The sequence below is a fragment of the Acanthopagrus latus genome, chromosome 5 (assembly GCF_904848185.1).
Source record: "Acanthopagrus latus isolate v.2019 chromosome 5, fAcaLat1.1, whole genome shotgun sequence".
NCBI classification, from domain to species: Eukaryota; Metazoa; Chordata; class Actinopteri; order Spariformes; family Sparidae; genus Acanthopagrus; species Acanthopagrus latus.
In genome coordinates, this window is record NC_051043.1 from 18,342,248 (window position 1) to 18,351,938 (window position 9,691).

A 9,691-nucleotide genomic window follows, 5' to 3' on the forward strand; every position below is an offset into this window, starting at 1 on the left:
TCCCTTCTGATGTGCATTCTAAGAATGTGCCATTAAGATTTTCGAGGCTCACAAGTCAAAGGTCCTTTTTTGAAGAAAGACAATTTTTGAGTCTCATTCCCCATGTGTAATACTGATGCTCTGGGATCGTAGGGCTGGACTGGCCGCAATCCCAAAGCGTCAGTATCTGACAAGTTGGTAATTGTTACATACTGGACCTTTAACTTGGGTGCTAGTATCCCCCTCGCCGTCTTGTATACGTGACTCTCGGGGCACAGATCCAGTTTCTGCAGCGGTGCAGGTTTTCGCTCATGTAAGCACATCAGATCATCAGATCATTTTTAAATTCACACCACATACTCTGGGAGCTTCACTCAGGATTTCCACTCCGGAGAGGCGTCTCTGTGGAGACGATGCAGGATGTACTCGAATAAGTCTGCTCCTTTGACCCTGTTTGAAGCCTACAGGTCTTTTTATTTCCAGAGAGGAATTGCTTGAACTTTTCCTCAAGGAGGTCAGCATTGGTGAATAATAAGCGGGATATCAGCGCGCATGGAAATAAATACTGATGTATGATCAGCATTGGATTTTTCCATTTTTTTTTTTCAAGGCACTGAGTGGACAGACATGTCATCTTCCACCTATGATACAGGTGAAATCAGAGATGTCTTGTCAAGGATGTTCAGTGGTTTCACACATACAAATGGTGAAACGCGATCTAGGCAGTCACCCCATGAGAGTCATCTCATATGCAGATCATGTAGAGATTTGATATGACTCAAGTTTTAGAAATGTCAATATGGTACATATGATATGTCCACATTTTAACATATGTGGTCTGCAGAAAATGCCAACATTTCATTCTGAAGACTGGGCTGAAAACAAATGTGAAAAGTTTGCTCAGTAATGAAAACTCATCTATTAATGTTATATATTGTAGTGGTTTGGTATTTGCCTCAAACTCGAAAAAAAGGGTATTCATCGAACTGAATTGGACTTCCTGAAATTTATTTCGCCAGATGAATAAATGTTAATGCATTTCATCCTCTCAACGGTGTCTGCAGCAGCTGGCACGTCAGCCTTTGTCAGATCGGAAACAGCAGAGAGCTGACAGGAGATGAAGGAGGAAATATGGTGGATAACGTTGCGACTACATTGCTGGCATCTTAAGCCCTGTTCGCCTCCAGGACAGCGTCTACCAGCAATTTGTAATGCTGCGCTCTCATGAAAGCTAAGTATTAGGTTTGTATGTGCAGATTCAACATTGCTGAATGTGTTTTGTTATTGTTTTTAATCCAGAACATACAGTAGGCCCAAAATGCATCATCCATCCATGTAACAGTGTTACATAAGATATTGCCTCTGGGAAATATCATGCATGACAGACAGATTAACAGACTGAAACAACGCTTCACCCGAGTTTCCCCTCCTGGCTTCGATGTGCAGACAGCAACATCACCTGTAAGTGGGAAAAAATGAGTTTATCTTTCAGTCACTCTCGACAGTCCCTGTCAGTCCTATTTGTAAATCAATCACACTTACAAACCTACTGTTGGTACAGCATCTTAATATAATCTGTTTTACAGCCCACTGCTTCAAGCAGACCCTTTCCCTCTCCCTGTGGAATTGATTGATACCCAAAGTTAAACAGCGGGCTAAAGTGCAGAGCCAATAATCGCAGCATGCACAACCTTTCTCACCTTTCAGCCTCTTTTGGATGCTCCGCGACAGCCATAAAGGAGTCCGTAAAATAACTGCCAGTCCCGGTGACCTCCTGCCGGAGACAGTTCACGGGGCTGACTCTCTCACCTAGTGGGCACGGCCGTTTTATCTCCACAGGCAACCTTGAGAGACGAAAACCAAATCTAAAGACTGAGGATGAGAAGGGAGTCGGCGGAGGAGAGAGAGTGAGAGACAGAAGCAGACACAGAGAGAGTGAAATGAGGAGTGAGGGGAGCAACGCAAAGAAAATGACTTGGCAGTCACCCAGCTGGATCATTACCTTCTGCTCCACAAATGTGATGTAGTGGAGAAGGTGAAACTGATAGTTTGGAAATGAGAGGAGGGTGCTGGACTGATACTTAATCATTACCACCACTGCACCATGGCAGATAGCGGCTCCGGGCTTCAAGGTGTTCTCCCCTGATGTTCACTGGAACAGATCGACAAGCTTGTTCTCCGCCTCCAAAGGGAGGAGTGTGGCATGAAGCGATTAAAAACACACTGCCCACTTTGTAACTGTCCGCTAAGCGCTGAGGCCCGGCAAGAAAATGTTTGCTCTGTTTTCTCAGCGTTAGTTTGATTTATTGGCGCTGCAGTGTAAATACCACATGTGGTCACCAGCTCCCCCAAGTCTGTGTTATTTTTTTCTCTGTTCTGCCAAATTACAGACTGTTAATTCTCATGACTTGCATGTTTGCATCATGCAGCGTCAATCCACAACAGCAAAAAGTCTAATGACACACACTAAAGATAGAAAAAGTTATTAATTTACAGTAGCCGGCACAGGCTGCTTTTAAACACAACAAAGTTTGTTGAATACCTTTACCCTAATTCAAATGTTGTTTTAATATGAAAGTTTAATCTTGACTTTGTTTCCACGACTGTTGAGAATAGTATATGTATTGTTTAAAGTCTGTATTTGAGTGCAGTCTTTTTTGAACAATAGGCAATATTTTCTTTGAATGTGTGATGTTACACTTGGCTTTTTTATCAATAAAAAATGACAAAACTTGAAAAAGGTGATTTATCTGGTGAATTCTTTTATGACCAGAAATTGTCATAATAATAAAAGACGAATGTATCTTCCTTCCAGTCATAACTTAGCTAAATTTGGAATCCAGGAATTTTAACTCACTAGGCGACTTTTTTTCTGTAATTTATCTGCTGAAAAAAGACTCCAGTGAGATGTCTTTGAATTCAACATTCTTGGGTTACCTCCTCGAGAAGACGTCAATGATAGAATGAGAGAAGACACCAGTACTGTCCCAGTGTGGAGAAACAGATACCATTGGACTGCACCGTAATGGGTTTTCCCAAAGAGGGTCTTACCCTTTAGCACAAGGTTGACTCAATGTGAATAACAGTCACACAGCTGCATTAGACTCGCTCATCCTGCTGGACACTTTAAAACTGGAGCTCAGGTCAATGAAGGGATCAAACCCATTAAAAGCAAATTTAGACTTTAGAGAAATGATTCATGTAATTCTTGAATACCAAAGTATACTGCTGCGTCTGGAATTTAAATACAGCCTGTCAATTTAAATGTCATTTTTTATGTCTTATTTTTTTTTCCATTCCAGGGAACAACAAAATGACAGACACCTTCTATAAATAGCATTTAGCATTCTATGTGTGTACTCCACTCACTTAGAACAACCAAGTTTATGTTGTCTGTGCTGTGCGGTATGTATTCTGTCCATCACATCTGATAGGTGGTGTTGTAGTCAAGACCATTTAAGTCAAGATCAAGCCATGACCAAGATCAGACTGTACCAAGACTGAGACAAGACCATGACATTGAGGGGTTAAGAACAAGTCAACGCCAAAACCAGGGCAGGAAAAGACTGAGTCAAGACCAAGACCAGTGCAAGTCCCACATTACATGATACACAATCAAATGTGGAACTCATTTGAACCATACAGCATGCTTAAACTTGATCTGATCCATGTTCAAGACAAATAAAAAAATTCCATGGCATTCATTTCTTTTAAATCCATACATAGAGATGTGTTAGTACGTTTACGTGTACCATGAGTAATGTCCTGATAAAATAATCAAAACATGAAGGAGATGAAATCACCGTAACTATTTTTAGCTTTTCCATGTTATACCAGCGGCCAATTTTTTGTGAATGCTGTTGTTCAACCATACCATTTTGACCCAGAATTGGACCCAGAAGGAGAGGCTCCTGAAGAAGTACAGACTCTGCAGCTGCAGTTGGACATTAACATTATTCGGACACACTAACCATTCTGAAGTTTGTTCGTATGTGTTGTTACAGCTAACAGCTAGTGAAAGCTGTGTTTGTCTCCACAGTCTCTCTTGGACACTGTTCGCATTGTCTCTGTCTGCACATTTCCAGACTTTTTACTGTGACAACCAAGCTCCATCGCAATATTATTAACATTAAACTTGTTTCAAATGCCATTGCATAGCGGACCGAAGCGGAGCTAACTAGTTAGTCAATGTCCAGCTGACTTCACCATACTCGTAGGCAACTGTAAATACTATAAAACTATAAAACCGCGGCGACACTTACCTGTGGCTCGGGTGCAGTTGCTGGGTCCCGTATGGTTGGGACTGATCCTTTTATGAGCGTCAGTGTCGAGGCAAAGCCAGCTTTGTACTGACCCTCATTACTAAAGCAGTCCGACGTGAAGCGGTTAGCACACACATACAAGTTAACACAAACTGCAGCCAGCACGTTGTTGTTAAAAATTGAAATGCAACCACTGTCTCTTCTGTTCTTCTGTAGCTGAGACAGAATATAGGCACTTATGTTGACGTTTACAACAACAACAGAGCAATTTGCGTGTCTATAGCTCTGAATGACGACATTGTGAAACACTGCTATCTTCCCGCTGGACACACCGAACTTCACATTGGGGATGAACACCCCCCTCTCGGATATCTCCTATCACTGTACAGAGGAGGCCTGTTTATGCAAATGACTCCTTTCTTTATGTAACAAAAGGAGCTGAATCTGAACAGCATGTAGGAGCGCCATTTTACCAGTGGGTGGGCTGCAGAGACCATGCAGGAATCGCTCGTTTTCCTCATTCTGGGTATTGGCAGGCTCAGGGAGGACCAGTTTATATATGTAGAGACCAGAGAAAATGTGTTTTTCATAATATGGGACCTTTAAAACATCATACTCTTGGGTCTGAACATATCGACATGGCAATCAATTGGTTTGGAAGTGTAAAAAAAAAAAAAAAAAAAAGAAAAAGCCCCCGACATAATGATGTTTTAAATGTTTCAAAATGTTGTTTTATCAGTAAGACTGGTGTCAAATCTCTCACAGTAACTGTGATATTTACCAGATTAGCCTTTCATCACACTCCATTTTTTACACATCAGCAGTGTCAAAGATGGTGCACACTTATCTTTTCAATTCACTGCCAGAATAAAAAAAAAAAAATGTCATCATCATTTCATTGCAGAAACTGGGCCTATGATGCAGAGCATGCCATGCAGTATGCGCAGCTGTGGTCATGCAGTGCAAACACACATCGCAGAAACGCTCATTTGTTAGATCCCCCATCAAAGCAGCGCTGTATCAGCATACAGTGTAATTCAGATAATTGAGAGCAAGTGATGGTGCTACATGCAACGCATTGCAGATGAATGAATGCGCCACTGAGAGAGCACAGCGTGTCTCTATAGACCATTTCCTAAGTCCTTGGCCTTTGATTCTCAGAGAGGATGGTGGCTATCCATTTCTTGGCAAGTTCCTTTCATCTAACCAAATCAATGGTTTTTCTCTAATGATGACAAGAATGATGACTCAAAGTGCACCGAGGCTGTGTTAATGGATGCATGGACGTCCTCACAAACACTGATCAATACACTACAGACATGTCAGAAGATGTGGCTAACCAGGGTGTTGTCATCTCTCTGTCTTCCCTTTAGTAATCAGTTTGAACAATTCTTGCTGCAGAAGACAGGCTGCTCCGAAGTTAAGGATTATTACATGGCTCCTTGAGTTTCACTGGGAAGTGAAGTTAAACAGCACAAAAGAACAGTATACAACTGCCTCCATAAAAGTAAACTTCTGCTGACAGTCACCTAAAATATATATTTTTTTTTTTTGCAGAGAATCGTGAAGCTCAATACACAGCAGACTGAGGACTGGCAGGTTTTATAAAACAAAATCATGACGATGACACCAGTTGTTATAATCTGCCAGCACTTCACTGTTGCTTGCAAAACAAATGCAAGAGAGGAGAAAGGCACTTTGGATACACTCACCCTCTGTATTTTTACTGCACTCAATGCCATTACTTCACCACCTATTTTCTCCTTTTACACGTCCACAGTTTCAAACGCTGTTTGAAAACAAAAATGGCAGCAGGGTGTCTGAGTTGGTGCAAGAGCATTGGCAATCCAGGCAGCCACATCTCCATTAGGAGGTTGTTGTGCAGGAAGGGGACGATTACAAACTGACATCTCTTGCATAGAAATTGATTTTTAAAAAGAGTGACTGTGTTCAAGGTAGATTTTCATTTCAGTCACCCCACTCAAACTACAAGTTTGAACACCATTTTGCTGCGATCACATACACAATATGTCACCCCATGAAACTGTCAGCGATAGACTGATGTCAATCAATCAGGGTTATCGCCAGAGTGGTCTGGATACCTGGATGACTATACAGGATTTGTACATGAACAGGAAAAGAGCTACATCTTTTATTCAAATTGTTAAACATTATATTATAATATATAGTATAATATATATATAGTATAATATAATTATTGCTAGTTCCCTCTTATTGCATCCTGATTATGTGCAGGTTCTTGTCTGGCAAGAACATTTAGTCCAATATTGATTAGTTGTTAGTTTGGATCAGTATACTGCTAAGATCAGGTGAACAGTCACCTGCTGTGCACTTCAACATTAAATGTTGCCTCCAAAGAGGAATGACTCATACCAATTTTCAAGAGGTGGGGTTTTACCAAAGTCTTTACTTAAGTAACATCAATGTTTACATTGTTGTTATAAGAACTGGTTAATATTTTGGTTCAAAATAACAATGACAGTGTTATGGCTTATTTTAAGATGATCATGATTACCGTTGGCCTTCATTGACCCCCCCCCCCCTGAAAGCTGGACCCCCAAAAGCGGTATGGGCCACCAATAATCTAAACTTAATAATGATTGTGATCTGCAAATTACCTTTCAGAGGCAGCTTTGTTTGTATAGAGCCTTGAAAATTCAAAGCCCTTTGTATAAGAGGAATAAATACAATAGCACTACATTTTTAAACAGAGTAATTAGAAAACTAAAATCAATTCAAATAAGTTGAAATAAAAAATGCAAGTACCTTTATCCTGTATTTAAACACCCTAAAGCTACCATCTGTTTTCACTGACTGCTATTTCGCTGCGTATGCATGTTACTCCATCAGTGCCACCAGTGGTGCTATTCAGCTCCACTGGCCAAAAGGATGATGTATACATCAGCTAACCTGCAATGAAAGTAGCCTCAAGTGAAAAAAGGGAAACTCTGAACTTTTTCTGAGCAGCAGAAACTTTTTTCAGAAAATCCTAAATTAGTGCAACTTCTGTGACCTTTGTCAAACTGAGCACACTTGAAAGGATGATGTCATGATAAAATGAGACCAAAGTATATAGCTCTCTAACACTGTCACCTTACATTTAAACCGACAAAAATCCATTCGATGCACTTTAAGCAGGTGCTCTCACTTCATACCTTTGCTCAGGCAAAATATAGCCTGTCGTTTTTTTATTCGACAAAAGAAGTGATTTTATGGTGCAAACAGTATGCTTAGGATTCCTGTGCGCTGGTGGCAGGACACTAAACTTCAGACATGAAATACTATGGTGCAATTGCCCTGATCAGCTGCAAAAAAAAAAAAATCTGTTTATGGGAACTGAATAATGTTTCCCGACTACCACAAAATGGCTCAGTGCAGCTGTTCACTACTCTTTGGAGTCAAGCAATTAATATCGCAGGCACCTGCTTTGAGTGGGAATCTGTTTTTTGTTAGCACAGCTGATTTAATGGGCCGATTAAATAAGGCAGGGATGAGTAAACACCTGCAGCCAGAAAACAAAAACCCAGCTCCCTGAGACTGACAGCCGTCACAGTCAACTGCAGACATCTCTGTCAGCCGGCTTAACAAAGACATGGAAACAATCCCCAGATAATAATCTCTTTACATGTTGTTCTTGTAAGCTTCTAGACCAAGAGGGTCTCAAGAATCCAATTTTAAACAAATGTTTATAGACGTATGAGGTGGCTTTGAGTCTCATAGCCCTGTCAGCAGAGAGAAATGACTACTTTGTGTTCATGTTTAGAATCTGCCCTCAGTGTACATCAGTCTTTATTATACTCTAGAAAGAACAAATAGTGTTTTTGTCACTATGAAGGTAGTTACTTTACATCTTTTTCATGATAGCCTGCATCATTGTGTTAGTATATGGATGAAGCATTATGACTTTTCAGACTTAATCTGAGTAGCATAACACTGATTCATCCATTCAGTCATTCTTTCACTGTGGATGCAAATAGCTGCACAGTATACTTTGTCACCCCAGTTTTATTTCCTATTCCACCCGATCATGATTGAATATGATTTGTGCAGCAAATGTGACTTTAAGATGTAATAAAACTGAGATTAAATTAGAAATCCAGAGCATGAAGTTTTTCTCTTCCCCAAGAAATGAAGCAAAATTGCCTCAATTAATCTCCACGGTCACACACGCATGAAGACATCTGATGAGGTGCGCGGAGGTGCTGAGAGATGAGATTGACAGATAAGATGGATGGATTTGAGGCGCCCTAATGAAACAGATGTGTACTTTAATTGGTTCAGTGATATTTGTCAGGCATTTTTTTTTTTCTTATTTTTTTTTTTTTTCCGAGAGTCTGGCAGTTAAAAAAATTCGATTTTGAAACCAATTTGCTTCTCCAGACTCCATCTTGTTCATCAGAGTGAAGTGGTGCAGCACGTCAAAGTGAGAGCAATGCGTGGCGGAGCCCCCACCTTTTGAAAGCGCCGCTGTTTTAATCAAGACAGATTATTACACCTGGGAAAAGTTCATCACGGCACAATGCTGTGAAATGGAGGAGAATATAATATATAATGTAATTTGAGAGTCGTCAAACTTGTAATAGCTTAGTCCAGCTGTTGCAATGGAGTACAAAAAAAAAAATTAAATGAAGGGGCATTACATTGGCACGAACATAGAGTCATGTCAGGCTCGGAGAGTTTTATTCAGCAAAATATTAAGAAAGACATTTGTATATTCATAGTAACCCACAGCAAGCATACCTCAAGCAAAAATACAAATGTAGCCATTAAAACATAGCTCTAAACTAACTAATTTCATATTGTAAAATGTTAAAAATAATAATAATAATAATAATAATATTCCTAAAAAGGTAATGTATACACTTCTGAAGTAATAAACACTCTCACTCATTATTTATGACCAACTGCTGGTGTCTGTTTCTGAAGAGATCCTGTCTTGGCTTATATTTTCTTTCTGTATTTTCGAGTATTTAGTTAAGGATATTTCTGGGCATCACCCTTTGGGTGGTGATGTGTAGCCACCAGGCGATAACAGCACGCAGGATGTGAGACTGATCATCTGCTCTCGATCTGTGTGTCCGTTTGACTGAGGGCGAGGTAGTGCTACACACACACAGGACAAAGAGGCAAAGCAGGCAGGACATTCACAATATTTGGAGTTGTGAGTTGTGCAGCATTGTAGGCAAGGTTATCATGTTCTTAAGAGCGTAACCACTGAAATAACCAGAAAAAGACATTTTGACTTGTTTGCTCTTGCTGATATTGCTCCATCTCTGCTCACTCACTATTGAAGTCACTGAGGTATATATGACTTAATCCAAACCTGAAGAAATCTATTGAAAATTAAAAAATATATATATATGTTATTTCTATTCAAAGCCTATAGTAATCATAATAACTATTAATCACTAATCGCTCAACTAATTGTT

At 40.1% G+C, this 9,691-nt stretch overlaps 2 long non-coding RNA genes across 2 annotated transcripts; one reads left to right on the top strand and one right to left on the bottom strand.

The window, feature by feature from the left end:
• The first annotated feature begins 1,050 nt into the window (after positions 1–1,050).
• Positions 1,051–1,820, top strand: LOC119019669. Its single transcript, XR_005075119.1, has 3 exons — positions 1,051–1,187; positions 1,279–1,440; positions 1,687–1,820. It is a non-coding gene; the product is annotated as an uncharacterized LOC119019669 (long non-coding RNA).
• On the bottom strand, positions 1,273–4,293 carry LOC119019668. Its single transcript, XR_005075118.1, has 3 exons — positions 4,242–4,293; positions 1,680–1,851; positions 1,273–1,438 (listed from the first exon to the last, which is right to left on the bottom strand). It is a non-coding gene; the product is annotated as an uncharacterized LOC119019668 (long non-coding RNA).
• Between the last annotated feature and the right edge of the window lie 5,398 nt (positions 4,294–9,691).